At 41.2% G+C, this 13,161-nt stretch overlaps 1 protein-coding gene across 1 annotated transcript in view; it reads left to right on the forward strand.

The window, feature by feature from the left end:
* LHFPL3 (LHFPL tetraspan subfamily member 3) overlaps nt 1-13,161 on the forward strand; it is a 694,186-nt gene that overhangs the window by 635,021 nt on the left and 46,004 nt on the right. The gene's annotated exons all lie outside the window — the stretch shown is intronic.

Raw genomic sequence — 13,161 nt, forward strand, 5'->3', positions numbered from 1 at the left:
CCTACTCAGACTTTGTCAACACCCCAAGTTGGTTCCTCTCACCCCTGCCTTGAGAACCCTCAGTCCAGGATCACCATCAATACCGTCTGCTTTCTCCACTTCTATTTCTGGATAGCTGGAGAAAGATCCAAACATGGTGATGCATCTACTACACCCTCATACAACTAACCTCCACTGAGCACACCCTGCCTCTTGGTGCATCCTTCATTGATTGCCTGTTGATCTTCAAACTTCCCTTCCAGAAGTGGCTCCAAACCTCCTTCCCTTTGCTCAAGCCTGCAACGCACCTCCACCCTCCTTGGGTCCCCCAGGATGCTCTGCTGAGATAAAGATCACCCAATGACAACTTCAAGCTCCTTTCTGTCCACCTCAGATCTTTCCATTATTTTCACTCTTTTTCATTCCCTCACCTCATTTCTGTTTCTGTCCCAGAGCCTACTTCTCCTGTTGCGTTATTTTAAAAAATAACTCCCCATCCCGCCTGACCCCAATCCTTGAAATCACCATTCTACTTTCTGTCTCGATGAGTTTGACTACTTTAGATAACTCATATAAGTGGAACTGTACAGTATTTGTCATTTTGTAACTGGCCTATTTTAATTAGCATAATGTCCACAAGGTCTATCCATGTTGGAGCATGTGTCAGAATATCCTCCTTTTTAAAGCCGAATGTTCCATTGTCCATATATACATTTTGTTTATCTGTTTATCCATGAATGGACACTTGAGTTGCTTCCACATTTTAGCTATAGTGCCTCCTGAGCTCTTAATACCCTCTCCTCAAGACCCTCCAGAGTCTAGAATCTATCAATTACTTTCTTTCTCCCACATGAAATGCATTCTCTCCATTGACATCTTCCTATTATCCTATACAGATGCTCAAAATGGTGAAATCCATCCTGTACACGTTGGATTTTACTCTTTCTCTTGCATTTTTACTACTACAATTTCACTTTTTAAAATAATGTACTTCCCACATTTCTACTTTCATACTACCTATTCACTTTTTGAAAAAAATTAGTATAACTATTTTCTGCATTCAAAAAAGTATAGATAATGATGTGATAAACACCTGTTTACTCACCACATAGGTTAAGAAAAAAAAATTACCAATATCCCCATTCAGAGCTGCACTGGGATTTAGTCTTGCTCCTAATCCTTCCACCACCATACCATCCCCCAGACACACACACATAAACACCCCAAATGACATTTTTTTCTCATGCCTTCTCTGCAAATTTACTCAACCCGTCTCCTTGGCACTATCTCCTCTTGGCTACCATGGCCCCAAACTCCTGGTTCCCAGCCTATATCTTTGATATCCCCTTCTCTGCCCTTTTTTGTTTGGGGGTGGGGGGTAGGACATCAGTGTAAGAGAGAAGCATCGATCAGTTGCCTTGACCAGGGATCAAACCCACAACCTAGGTATATGCCCTGACAGGGGACTGAACCCACAGTGCTTTGGTGCATGGGACAATACTCCAACCAGCTGAGCCACATGACCTGGACCCTTCTCTGCCTTGTGTAGTTCCTCTTCCCCTTCCAATGTTTGGACCTTTGTCATCTGCTCCTCTCTCTATGATCTATCTTATCTATATTACCCATTCCAAGTATCTTATCTCTCATTGACTACCAAATCTCAATGACTTCCAAATCTAATTCTTCTGTCTATATTTTTCACCCAAGCTTCATTCCCAAATTTCTATTTTCATGATATACATGACTAGACTGTTATACTAGCACCTCAAATCAACAAACCTCATGGCTTTATCCTCAAGCCTGTCTCATTTGACATTCTCAACAATGACTCAGATAGGAATATGAATTTATCAAATTTGCAGGGTATTGTATAGCTGAAAAACAATATGAAATTTAAGAAAGATCAATGTGAGGACCTCACCATGGTTCTAAGTACCCAACCACATCATCAGAGAGGTCATAGATCAGGAGCTATTGAGAGGAAACACACAAGGGATTTAGTTAAGTGGCAAGGTTACTGGGCAGCATACTTTGAAAAAAGCTAATGGAATCTGAGGCTGTAAAAGATAAAATATCTAGAACAAGGAAGGAGTATCCTCCTCAATTTACCAGTGTTTGATTGAGGCCTACAAAGCAAGGCTACAGGAAGCTTGGTGGGCATTGAGGAAGGAGCAACTGGGACCATGAAGTATCTAAAATGGGTCATATGGCCATGTCCTCAGGTCCATCCAGAAGAGAGATTAGACAGGCTCTTTGCAGCTCCATCATATACAGCACTATTAGGAAGCACTACAAGACACTGATTCAACCCAGGCCAGTGACGAACTCTCCAATTCTCTGAGCTGCAGATCAGGGAAAGAACTTTTGTAGAGGTAGTGGGTAACTAGGGAAGGTTTCCAAATTCAGTGGATATGGGTATGGAAATTCCAGCTTCCTCTCTTCAAATCTCCACCACCACCAGGATCCTTGATTATGTGTACCTGCCTAGAACTGAATTGTCATATAACATATTAAAATTAAAAAACCAATGTTCATTCTTATAGCCACAGGGGGGAATAAAAGCATCTAATGATTTAAGAAAATTCTTAATTGAGAAAACTTGTACAGGAGAACTTCTTTGACCCCTCAGAGGGCATCCATAAAAAAACAAGGGCTAACATCATTCTTGATTGTAAAGCATTGAAAGTCCTCCCTTTAAAGTCAGGAACAGGAGAAGAAGCCTCTACCACCATTACCATGAAGCATTTTGCTGGAGGTCCTAATGTAATATCAAAAATACTTCACATACCTAAGAGAACATAAGACAGAAAAGCCATGATACTTGGGATATTATTTAACTATATCTTGTTCTCATCTATGAAATGAACAATCTTATATACTTCAAGGAGAATTTGTGAGGGTTGTGCCTCAATCAGGGTACTCTAGGAGAGTTTTGTGAAGCAACTATTTACAAACATGTGGGCAAAAGGGAGACCTGAGGGATGATGAAACCTCCCCAGATTAGCAGCAGAGGGAGCTATTACCTAAGGGATTGATTACCTAAAGCTGGGGAGAAATGTAGATATAGCTGTCTCTCTCTAACTGGCCGTGGGAGAGGCCACCTCACAGGACCTGTGGCCTTGAGTAGAAGAATACTGCCATCCAACCTCTAGTCTTTTAAGAGAAGAATACCCCAGTATTTCTCTCCTTCCATCTACCAGTCTCCTGCCGGTGTCTCCTATCAGCTGAAGTCAGAGGGAAAAAGAGCCCACTTGATGCAGTCTTAAGGGTTGTTAGCCCCCTTGGGGCATAGAACTGGGTGGAAAAGGGTGGAGAATGGATCTGGAGGGGCAGTCAGAAAATACCAACCGAAGTGCTTCATAAAGGTTAATCTTTTTCCTCAATCTTCCCAGTTGCATTTTTCTCATCAAGCAATGCTGAGCTGTAAATTGGAAATGTTTTAGCCACTCTTATATCTTTTCAAAGAGCTTCAATTCAAAGAGCATTCATTGTTGTATTTGATCCCCATAGCATTTTGTTAGGTAAACTGGGAAGGTGGTATTATATTGAGGCTTAAGAGATTAAATAACTTTTCAAAGATCATAGAGGGTCCAAGGCTATGAGATTCATTAGATTTGTGAGCTATCCCAGTTATACAGATGCTGAAAGGTTATATGAAGATGAAACATTTGAGTAAACTAATGAATCTTTTTTAAGTATATTTTATTGATTATACTGTTACAGTTGTCCCAATTTTTTTCCCTTTGCCTCACTCCACCAAGTAACCTCTTCCCTCCAGCAATCACTCACACAGCATGTCCATGGGTCATGCATATAAGTTCTTTGGCTACTCCTTTTCCTATCCTGTTCTTAACATCCCCTGTCTATTTTATACCTACCACTTATGCTTCTTGATCCCAGCACCGTTTCCCTCTTTCTCCCCCTTTCCCCTCCCAGTTGATAACCCTCCAGATGATTCCCACACCTATGATTCTGTTCATGTTCTTGTTGTTTGCTTACTTGTTTTTGTTTTTGTTTTTACTTTGTAGATTAAGTTGTTGGTGGTTGTGAGTTTGTTGTCATTTTAATGTTCATAGTTTTAATCTTCTTCTTTTTCTCAATAAGTCCCTTTATTATTTCATGTAATAATGGCTTGGTGATGATGAATTCCTCTAGCTTTACCTTGTCTGGGAAGCACTTTATCTGCATTTCTGTTCTAAATGATAGCTTTGCTGAATGGAGTAATCTAGGTTGTAGGTCCTTGCATTTCATCGCTTTGAATATTTCTTGCCAGCCCCTTGTTGCCTACTAAGTTCCTTTTGAGAAATCAGCTGATAGTCTTACGGGAACGCCTTTGTAGGTAATTCTGCTTTTCTCTATCCACTTCTAAGATTCTCTCTTTATCTTTAACCTTTTACATTTTAATTATGATGTGTCTTGGTGTGGTCTGCTTTGAGTATAACTTGTTCTAGACTCTCTATGCTTCCTGGACTTGTATGTCTATTTCCTTCACCAGATTAGAAAAGCTTTCTTTCATTATTTTTTCAAATAAGTTTTCAATTTCTTTCTCTTCCTCTTCTCCTTCTGTCACCCCTATGATTTGGATCTTGGTATGTTTAAAGTTGTCCCAGAGGTTCCTAAGCTTCTCCTCATTTTTTCAATTCTTATTTCTTCTTTCTGTTCCAGGTGAATACTTATTTCTTCCTTTTGTTCCAAATTGTTGATCTGAACCCTGGCTTACTTCCCTTCACTGTTGATACCCTGTATATTTTTCTTTATTTTACTTTGTGTAACATTCATTTCTTCCTTTATTTTTTTCGCTGTACTCTATGACTTCTCTGAGGATTTTTGTCACCAGTGTTTTGAAATCTGCATCTGATAGGTTGGCTATCTCCATTTCATTTAGCCCTTTTTATGGGTTTTGTTCTATTCTTTCATTTGGGCCATATTTCTCTGCCTCGTCAATTTGGCAGCTTCTCTGTGTTTGTTTCTGTGTATTGGGTAGTGCTGCTTTAACTCCATGTCTTGTTAGTGTGGCCTAACATAGTAGGTGTCCAGTAGGGTCCATTGGCACAGCCTCCCCTATCATCCAAGCTGGGTACTCAAGGTGCACCCTTCATGTGGGCTGAGTACACCCTCCTCTTGTAGTTGAGCCTTGGTTGCTGTTGGAAGATCAATGGGAAGGATTTACCCAGGCCAGTCAGCTGCAAAGACTGGCTGTGACCACTGACCATCAACCTCCACCCTCTGTGGAGGATCAGCTGTGCAGGGGCTGGGTGGTGGTGCTTCATTATGGTCTGTAGCTATCCACTGGGTGCGTTGGCCCTGGGGTTTCCTGGGTGGTACAGGCCAAGGTCAGCCTCTTCCTGTGCTTCCCCTGGGACACCCTGCCAGAGCTATAAAGCAATCTGAGATGCTGCTACTAGTGCCAGATCTGGAGCTCACTAAGGCCAGCTGTTGCTTGTTTGATATGATTTAGGAAGTTGTGAAACATGAGCAAAGACCAGCCATTTATATGGAAAAGCAGCTTGGGTGGGGCAGAGTCTCTAGGGATCTCCAAGGCAGGTTAAACAGTTAAATAGACTGATGGAGTCTCAGATATGGCAGCAGCTTGCCGACTCTGTGGTGGAAGGATTTAGAAAAGAGACAATGCTCTCTGCTCACCTTGATACCAGACACTTCAGTTCCTCCCTGTATACCACTGATGCCTTTCAAGCTGTTACCCCAGTGCTGGAGCTCATAGAGAGTCCGAGTAGGTAAATTCATGTGTGTGTTTTTTAAGAGAGACTTCTTGGGGTTCCAGCACTTTCTTCCACTTACTCAGTCCCCACTGGTTTTTGCAGTCAGAAGTTGTGGAAACTTATCTTCCTGGCATTAGAACCCTGGGCTGGGGGGTCTGGTTGGGGCTGGGACTCCTCGCTCCTGAGATTTCCCTCCTGAATTTTTATCCAACACAAGTAGGTAAGAGACCAGCCCATTCCACATCTATGCCCCTCCTACCACGTCGATGGATGTGGTTTTTTAGTTCCATAGTTGTCAGACTTCCATTCAACTTGATTTCTGACAGTTCTGGCTGGTGGTTGTTCTATATTTTAGTTGTAATTTTGATGTGGTTGTGCAAAGAGGCAAGCCATGTCTGCCTATGCCACCATCTTGACTGGATCCCACTAATGGATCTTAAACATTATCATCATACAACTACTGTCATCAGGCAGAAAGTTGCATCTCCAAAAAATGGTTTGACTCCACTTACAATACAAAATACATGTGTATATAGTATATATGCATATACATAATTTCTAGTAAATAATATATATAAATAAATATGTTATTAATAAAAGAGAAAATAAGAGCCAGTGAATGGAGCCCAATTCAAATATGCTAATTATGAAAGTAATTCTAGTGTTTGTGTCTGAGCATCAGATTGGATTCTGAGCTTCTTGGCATCAGTAAGTTACACAATTCTCATCATCAGAAAAAGAAGCAACATACTATTTTCTCAGGGGAGAAAAAGAAAAATGTTCCTAGAAAAAAAAACTATAAAAGATTTTTTGTAGAGAAACCTTCCTTTTATGTAAGACACTGAGTGACATAATGGAAGTGTCCTTGACAACAGCTTTATAATTAACAAAAATGAGTGTTTTCCATGGCTGTTTCTTGAAATGAGGGCATAACATTAACATACATCTCAGTGAAAATGATTCTGGGAAAGGTTAAAGTAATGGTCCAGGCGTAAAGTTGCTTGATGTTCTAACAGTGCCACTGGTGGATCTTGGAGAACCTGAACAAAGAGAGTCCTTGCCTTTGAGACCAGCTCCATAAGTAGCATTTCTGTCAAGCAGGCTTTTGATTGGTAGATATGTGGAGGTTGTTCTCTACATCAAGGATGGCAGTGAGTGCTAGGGTCAGACACTGCTGACCGAGGGAATTCATAGGCTTTGGGGAACAGATCATCAGGCAGTAAGGCTGGGCTGAAAATCTATAGCAACAGCATTTGTGATTTCTCATTCATGGAGCTGTCAGTTCCTGAAAGGCAGCATGTTGGAATGCTCTCACGCAAGTGATAGGGCACTGCCTCTCCCGCCATCCTGCAACAATTTATTTTCAACTATCAAGGAGTGAAAGCACACAAACTAACTCAGGGATAGAAAATACTCTCTGTAAAGATTAAAAAAGAAAGAAAGAAAAAGAAAATAATCTCCAAGTTTTACCTCCTTCAGGTTTAAACCTCAAATACAACTTCCCCAAAATGCTATACAGCCTGCCAGCCAGAAGAATCTGCCCCTCACCTTCTTCAGGAGTTACAGAACAGGACTAGTTGGAATCCCTATCCCTGAACTTTAATGCAGGTGAAATGAGGTAAAAATGGACCTCAGGGGTGGACCTAAAATAGGAGTTATGACCTATTGCCACTTCCAGGAGCCATGCACATTAAAACATAACCTCTAATCTTCCCTACTTACCATTCAGGTAGGTGGTATTATCTCCATTTTATTTCTCAGATTAGAAAATGATGTTCTAAGCAACTGGCCAGGGTTACACACTGATAGAGCTGCATTTGATCCCAGCTTTCTCTGACTCAGCAGTGCTCACATTGCCACTTCCCTCAAAGCAGTGGAAGGCTTGATGTTTGGGTCTCTGTGATTTGGAGAAGGGTAGGTCTGGGCTCCCTGGCTGCCTGTGTGTGAGCTGCTAGTCTTGGCTGAGTTCCAGGTACCTAACTGGGTACCAGATATAACTGACCCTTGCCCCTGCAGAGCTCAAAACTGAACAGATCTTGACTGTCTGCACTCTGGAGCTTTCCCAGGAGCTTTATCCACATTTTTAATTGGCCTTCACAAGAATCTGTACATCAGTAGAGCCAGATAGATGAAACTCATTATAGAAGAGTCAAAAAGGTAAACCTGTCTCAGACATACATGCACACACGCATGCACAGTGCACACACATGTCCCAGATCAGAGCTGGGAGAAGAGCCCAGCTGCTTGAAGTGCCCAGTCTCAGGAGAGCATGTGTGGGAAGATGTTGTATAGCTGAGAAATTGGGTGTCTGTCAACAACCATATGCTCTCTCAGATGTAGGCAACATAGCCCCAGTTCACAGAGTTGGAGTGATGCTCTGTTAAATGCCCTGCATATCTGGCTTAGTGGGTTTTTTCTAATTAGAGCCCCTGACTGACCTACCCCTACCCCCACTACCATCCCACCCTACCCCTGAAAAGAAATTAAGAGTAGAAATGGTTCCGTGTTATTGATTCCAGATTATATTTTGTGTTGTTTTCCTTGACCTTCATTTGACTTACTCTCTTCATCTCAAAATCCTATAAAGTGAACAGTGCAGAAATGATGGGTAGAGGTTGATCTTCTGGTTAGAAACATTTTGACTTATTTTATGGATATATTGAATTTCATTCTGGCAAAACATAATTGACTCACCTGCCTCCAATTTTAAAAAGCATCTGCCAACACCTGTGATCACTGACCAATTACAAATGAAGCGGCACAGTTAGAACATGTTTGTTTCAGTGATATCAAGGTCTATCAAAAAAGGAAAAGAAAAGTGCTATGCTTTCAGGGCCTTTTATTAGCTACTCCTCTGCTTGGAGAAAGTCCTGAGTTGCCTCAGGGCAGCTTGTGGTCAGGATGGCAGGGTACAGCCAGAAAGGCAACTAACATTTACTGAATGCTTATTGCATGCCAAGCACTTCCCTTCAATTATGATCATTTAATTTTAACAAACACTAAGGGGTAGGACTTATTGTCCTCATGGAGAGGTGACAATAGACTTACAGTGAGTCACTGGCTGTGTCAGGATTTGAACCCATTTCTCTCTGATTACAAAGCCCATTTCTCTTCCTTCTGCAATGTTCCTCTTTCCATTTAACCCCTGGGAGAGTCAGGCACTGAACTCCATAAAATTAGGAGCAGTCATTCATGATAGACAAGCAGCCCTGGAGAGAAAGTCTCCTATTTTGCTGAGCAGCTCTCATCATGATGCAGACAGATGCATTTCTCTGGAGGGAAAAAAAAAATCTCCATTTTTTAAAACTTAGTGTTATTCTTAGTTTTAGTTTGATTCTTTTTCCTACAGTTCCATCTTCATCTTTCTTCCCAGTCTTTATCATTCTCCTCCCCCCTCAAATCATTTTTCAACTTTCCTTTTTTCCTCAAGGCTGATTTCTTGCCAAGTCAAGATACAGTGGATGTGGTTTTGTTCAGCTAATTATTCACCTAATCAGTAATGAATCACCTTCTACCTGCCAAGGACAGACAGACTAGAAAAGCAACCATGAAGTAATGGTTGCTCCTGGAACACAGAGGAAGAAAGAGTTGAGCAAGCCTGCAGGGGTCAGGAAAGCTTCCAAGAATAGTTTCCTTGTCCAGGATAACCCACCTTGACACCAACAGAATCCTTTACAAACAGAGCAGAAGTCTTATCATTACTCTTCAGATGTGCTTACATTCATTCAGGAGAGATAACATGTGTTGTGTTCAAGATAACAAACTCTGAAGCCACCAAACTGCCTGTGATAAAATCTCAGGTCCACCATCTTCGAGCTACAGGAACTCTGCACACTACCCGTTCTCCATCTGTAAAATGGAGATAATGATAGTGCCTACTTCTTGGGTTGTTCATAAAGTACCTAGATCATAGCCTGGCACAAAGTTAGCACTATGTAACTGTCAGCTTTTATCCTTCTTCACTCAGTAACAAACAGTTGTGGAGCCCCCTCCATGTAAAAGTTCTGCACAGGAGACAGCACTCAATACCAAGAAGCACCATAAGCTAACAGCTAACAACATGGAGTTTGGTGTCAAGTGCAAATCCCGCCTCTGCCACTTACCAACCTTGTGACCACAAGTAAGCTACTTATGCTCTCCAAGCCTACTTGTACTTATGTAAAATGGGAATAGTGATATCTGTCTCACAGTGCAAGGATTACAGGTGAAAATAATAGAAGGTGCTTAGCACAGAGCCTGTCTCATGAGTGGTGAGGGCAGAATGCATGGTGATGCTACTGTAATTGTAGGCACTGCTGTAGGTCTAAGAAACTGACTCCATGGAGCTTTCAGCTAGGTAGAAAAGCAAACTCTACACCCCCAAAGTGGGGTGGCTTGTGACAGCAGGAATGTCACCGAAAACTGAATGCTCAGCTTATGTTTTGAGGAAAGACACTCTGGGCAGTTTTCTCATGGACTCTACCTTCCTCCAGTATGCTCAGCTGAGGCAGATCCAAACAACCTTCATGTAGGATCTGGGTGTCTGGACAATGCAAAGCCTACCTGTATGAAAGATGTATAGCTCCTCAAACATGTTTTAAAAGGAAGGAAAGGCTCTCAACTGTGATGTCTTTTCCTCACCTAAGAGAGGGAGGGGTAGGCAGGAGTGTAATGTATGAATCCTGAGAGGTCCCAGGTCTCTAGTTCAATGTGGGGCTGGAGCAAATAACAAGCATTTGACTGAGAGTCAGCCTACTCAGCCTCAGACACTTGACAAGGGTGTTTTAATCCCTTGATTAGCCAGTGTAGGTTGAAGCACTGGGCTGCTTAAACATTTCAAAAGAAGTCAAGTAGGTATGTGTGTATATATAAATGCTTATCAGGTTTATTTGGTCTTCAATTCATCTTCCTCAGAGGAACATGTCAAACAAATATGTTGTTATTAGGATTACTTTAAAAGAAAAATAGTGGCAGGCGATTATATTAAGGAAAGAAAACTGAAAGCAGTATGTTAATTTTTAAAATTCTTATTTTTAACAATATGTGAATGTGCTCATACACTCCCACACACAGGTTTTATTTATTTTTCTGTATATACCCAAAAGGATTTCAGGTACTAACAGCAAACTGCCTTTGATCACCATTTGCCTTCAGAGTAGGTGATCTCAGAACGGGATGCAAGAACCCTGGCAAGATGTCCAGTTGCACCCATTTTACAAACCTAGTCCCGGCAGTCCTCAGAATGTAAGGTCTACTAGTGTTTTTCTGAGGGCAATGGCAGGGAGGAGGATGGGTGAGCAGTTAAGCCCGCATTTGGGGACCACTCACTACTGTGAGCACTGATGTTGGATAAGCAGGTGAGCCAGGAAATGTGAGAGGACTCCCAAGAAACACCATCCATATGTAGCTGCCAGCTGCTCTAATCTCATTTCTCTAATTCCCTTTATTATTAGAATGGAAACATTAACTTCACTCTGGATATTAAATTAATCTGGACAAATCACAATTGCTGCCAATTAACTGTATATTTCCTTTTACTACTACAAAGTACAATTGTACATAATTGCAATCTAATTTATTTGCTTTAATTAATATTTGACTAACATAAAAAGAAATGGGAGAAATTTTTCAGGAGTGTCTTTCAGCAGAAATGTTTTAGGGTATGAAAGGAATCCTTTTTGCACCAAGGCAATTCTTTCTTAAGTTCAGATGAGCTGTGTTTCAAGAAGCTATCAGAGTAATAATACATAGATGTTAATTAAGACCCATTCAGTACCCCTAATCCCGCATTAAATTTCTGTAGCTTTGTGGTTCTTGAATTATTGTCTCTGTTTATAAGGTGAGATGCTTATTCCCTATATACAGGGCAGGCCCAGGGAACAATTGTGAAGTCAAAAGTTGTCTCTTTCTTTGACTCCCTTGTCAGTGTCTCCCTGCAAGCCCACCCCCAGATCCACACCTTTGGCCGCCCTGCCTCTAGCCCACCAGACCTAAGCCAGTTCTGCATTCCCTGGCCTGAGTTCTGGCAAGTCCTGGAGAAGGAAAGGGGAGGAGGGTGGATTGAGTCACAGTAATATATCACCTGACTGATCATAGCTCTCAGATAATCCCAAATAAGATAGCTATTTTTATTTTTTGTCTTTTTTAAATCATTTTTATTGTTATTCTATTACAGTTGTCTTATTTTACCCCCTTTGCTCTCCTCCACCCATTCCACCCCCTGCCCCACTCCCGCAGTCAATTCCCACACTGTTGTCCATGTCCATGGGTCATTCATACATATTCTTTATCTAGCCCCTTCCCCTTCTTTCCCCCTCTCCCCTCCCCTCTGGTCACTTTCAGTCTGTTCTATGTTTCTTTGCCCATGGTTCTATTTTTTTCGTTAGTTTATTTTGTTCATTGGATTCCTGTTATAAGTGAGATCATATGGTATCTGTCTCTCACTGACTGGCTTATTTCACTTAGAATAATATTCTCCAATTCCATCCATGCTGTCGCAAAAGGTAGGAGTTCCTTTTTTCTTTTGGCTGTGTACTATTCCTTTGTGTAAATATACCACAGTTTTTTGATCCACTCATCTACTGATGGGCACTTAGGCTGTTTCCAGCACTTGGCTATTGTAAATAGTGCTGCTATGAACATATGGATACATTAGTTCTTTTGAATCGGTGACTTAGGATTCTTAGGGTATATTCCCAGCAGCGGAATCACTGGGTCAAAAGGCAGTTCCATTTTTACTTTCGTAAGGAAATTTCATACTGTTTTCCACAGTGGTTGCACAAGTCTGCATTCCCAATATAGCTCTTTTTAACCAAGAACTTCAAAACCTTAGGTATGTTTAATGGTGATGGAAATGTTGCTTGTTAGTAGCAGAAAAAGAAGATTTTTTACATCTCAAAAACCTTTTAGAGCTCTTTAACATATGTGATAAACAAACAAAGACATCACAACCCACACCCACAATAAAGAGGCAGAAGCACCCCCAGTTTAGTCAGCTATTGATTCAATCTTTATTTCAAATATTTATCAGTCGCTGCTGTGTGTCCCACATTGCACCAAAGGCTAGAGATAGAGGAAGAAGACCCTCTATATTTACAAAACTTTTCCCTTTCCACTCTCCCTAGAATGATTTGTTTTAACTTTGGGGAACACTGGATTAAAAAGAGGTTTGTTAGGCAATCCACAGAATGGACAAAAAATATTTGCAAGGTATATACCCGATAAGAAACTTATACCCAAAGTATATAAAAGCCTTGACTTGTGTGGCTGAGTGGATTAGGCATGATCCTGCAAACTAAAATGTTGCCGGTTGGATTCCTGGTCAGGGCACATGCTTGGGTTGTGGGCCAGGTCCCTGGCTGGGGGTGTTCAAGAGGCAGCCAATCAATATTTCTCTTGCACATCAATATTTCTCTCCTTCTCACCCCCCTTTCCCCTCTCTCTAAAAAATAAAATCTTTTAAAATTTATATATGTTATTATTA

This window comes from Furipterus horrens, unplaced genomic scaffold (assembly GCF_987537825.1).
Source record: "Furipterus horrens unplaced genomic scaffold, mFurHor1.1.pri manual_scaffold_9, whole genome shotgun sequence".
Classification (NCBI taxonomy): Eukaryota; Metazoa; Chordata; class Mammalia; order Chiroptera; family Furipteridae; genus Furipterus; species Furipterus horrens.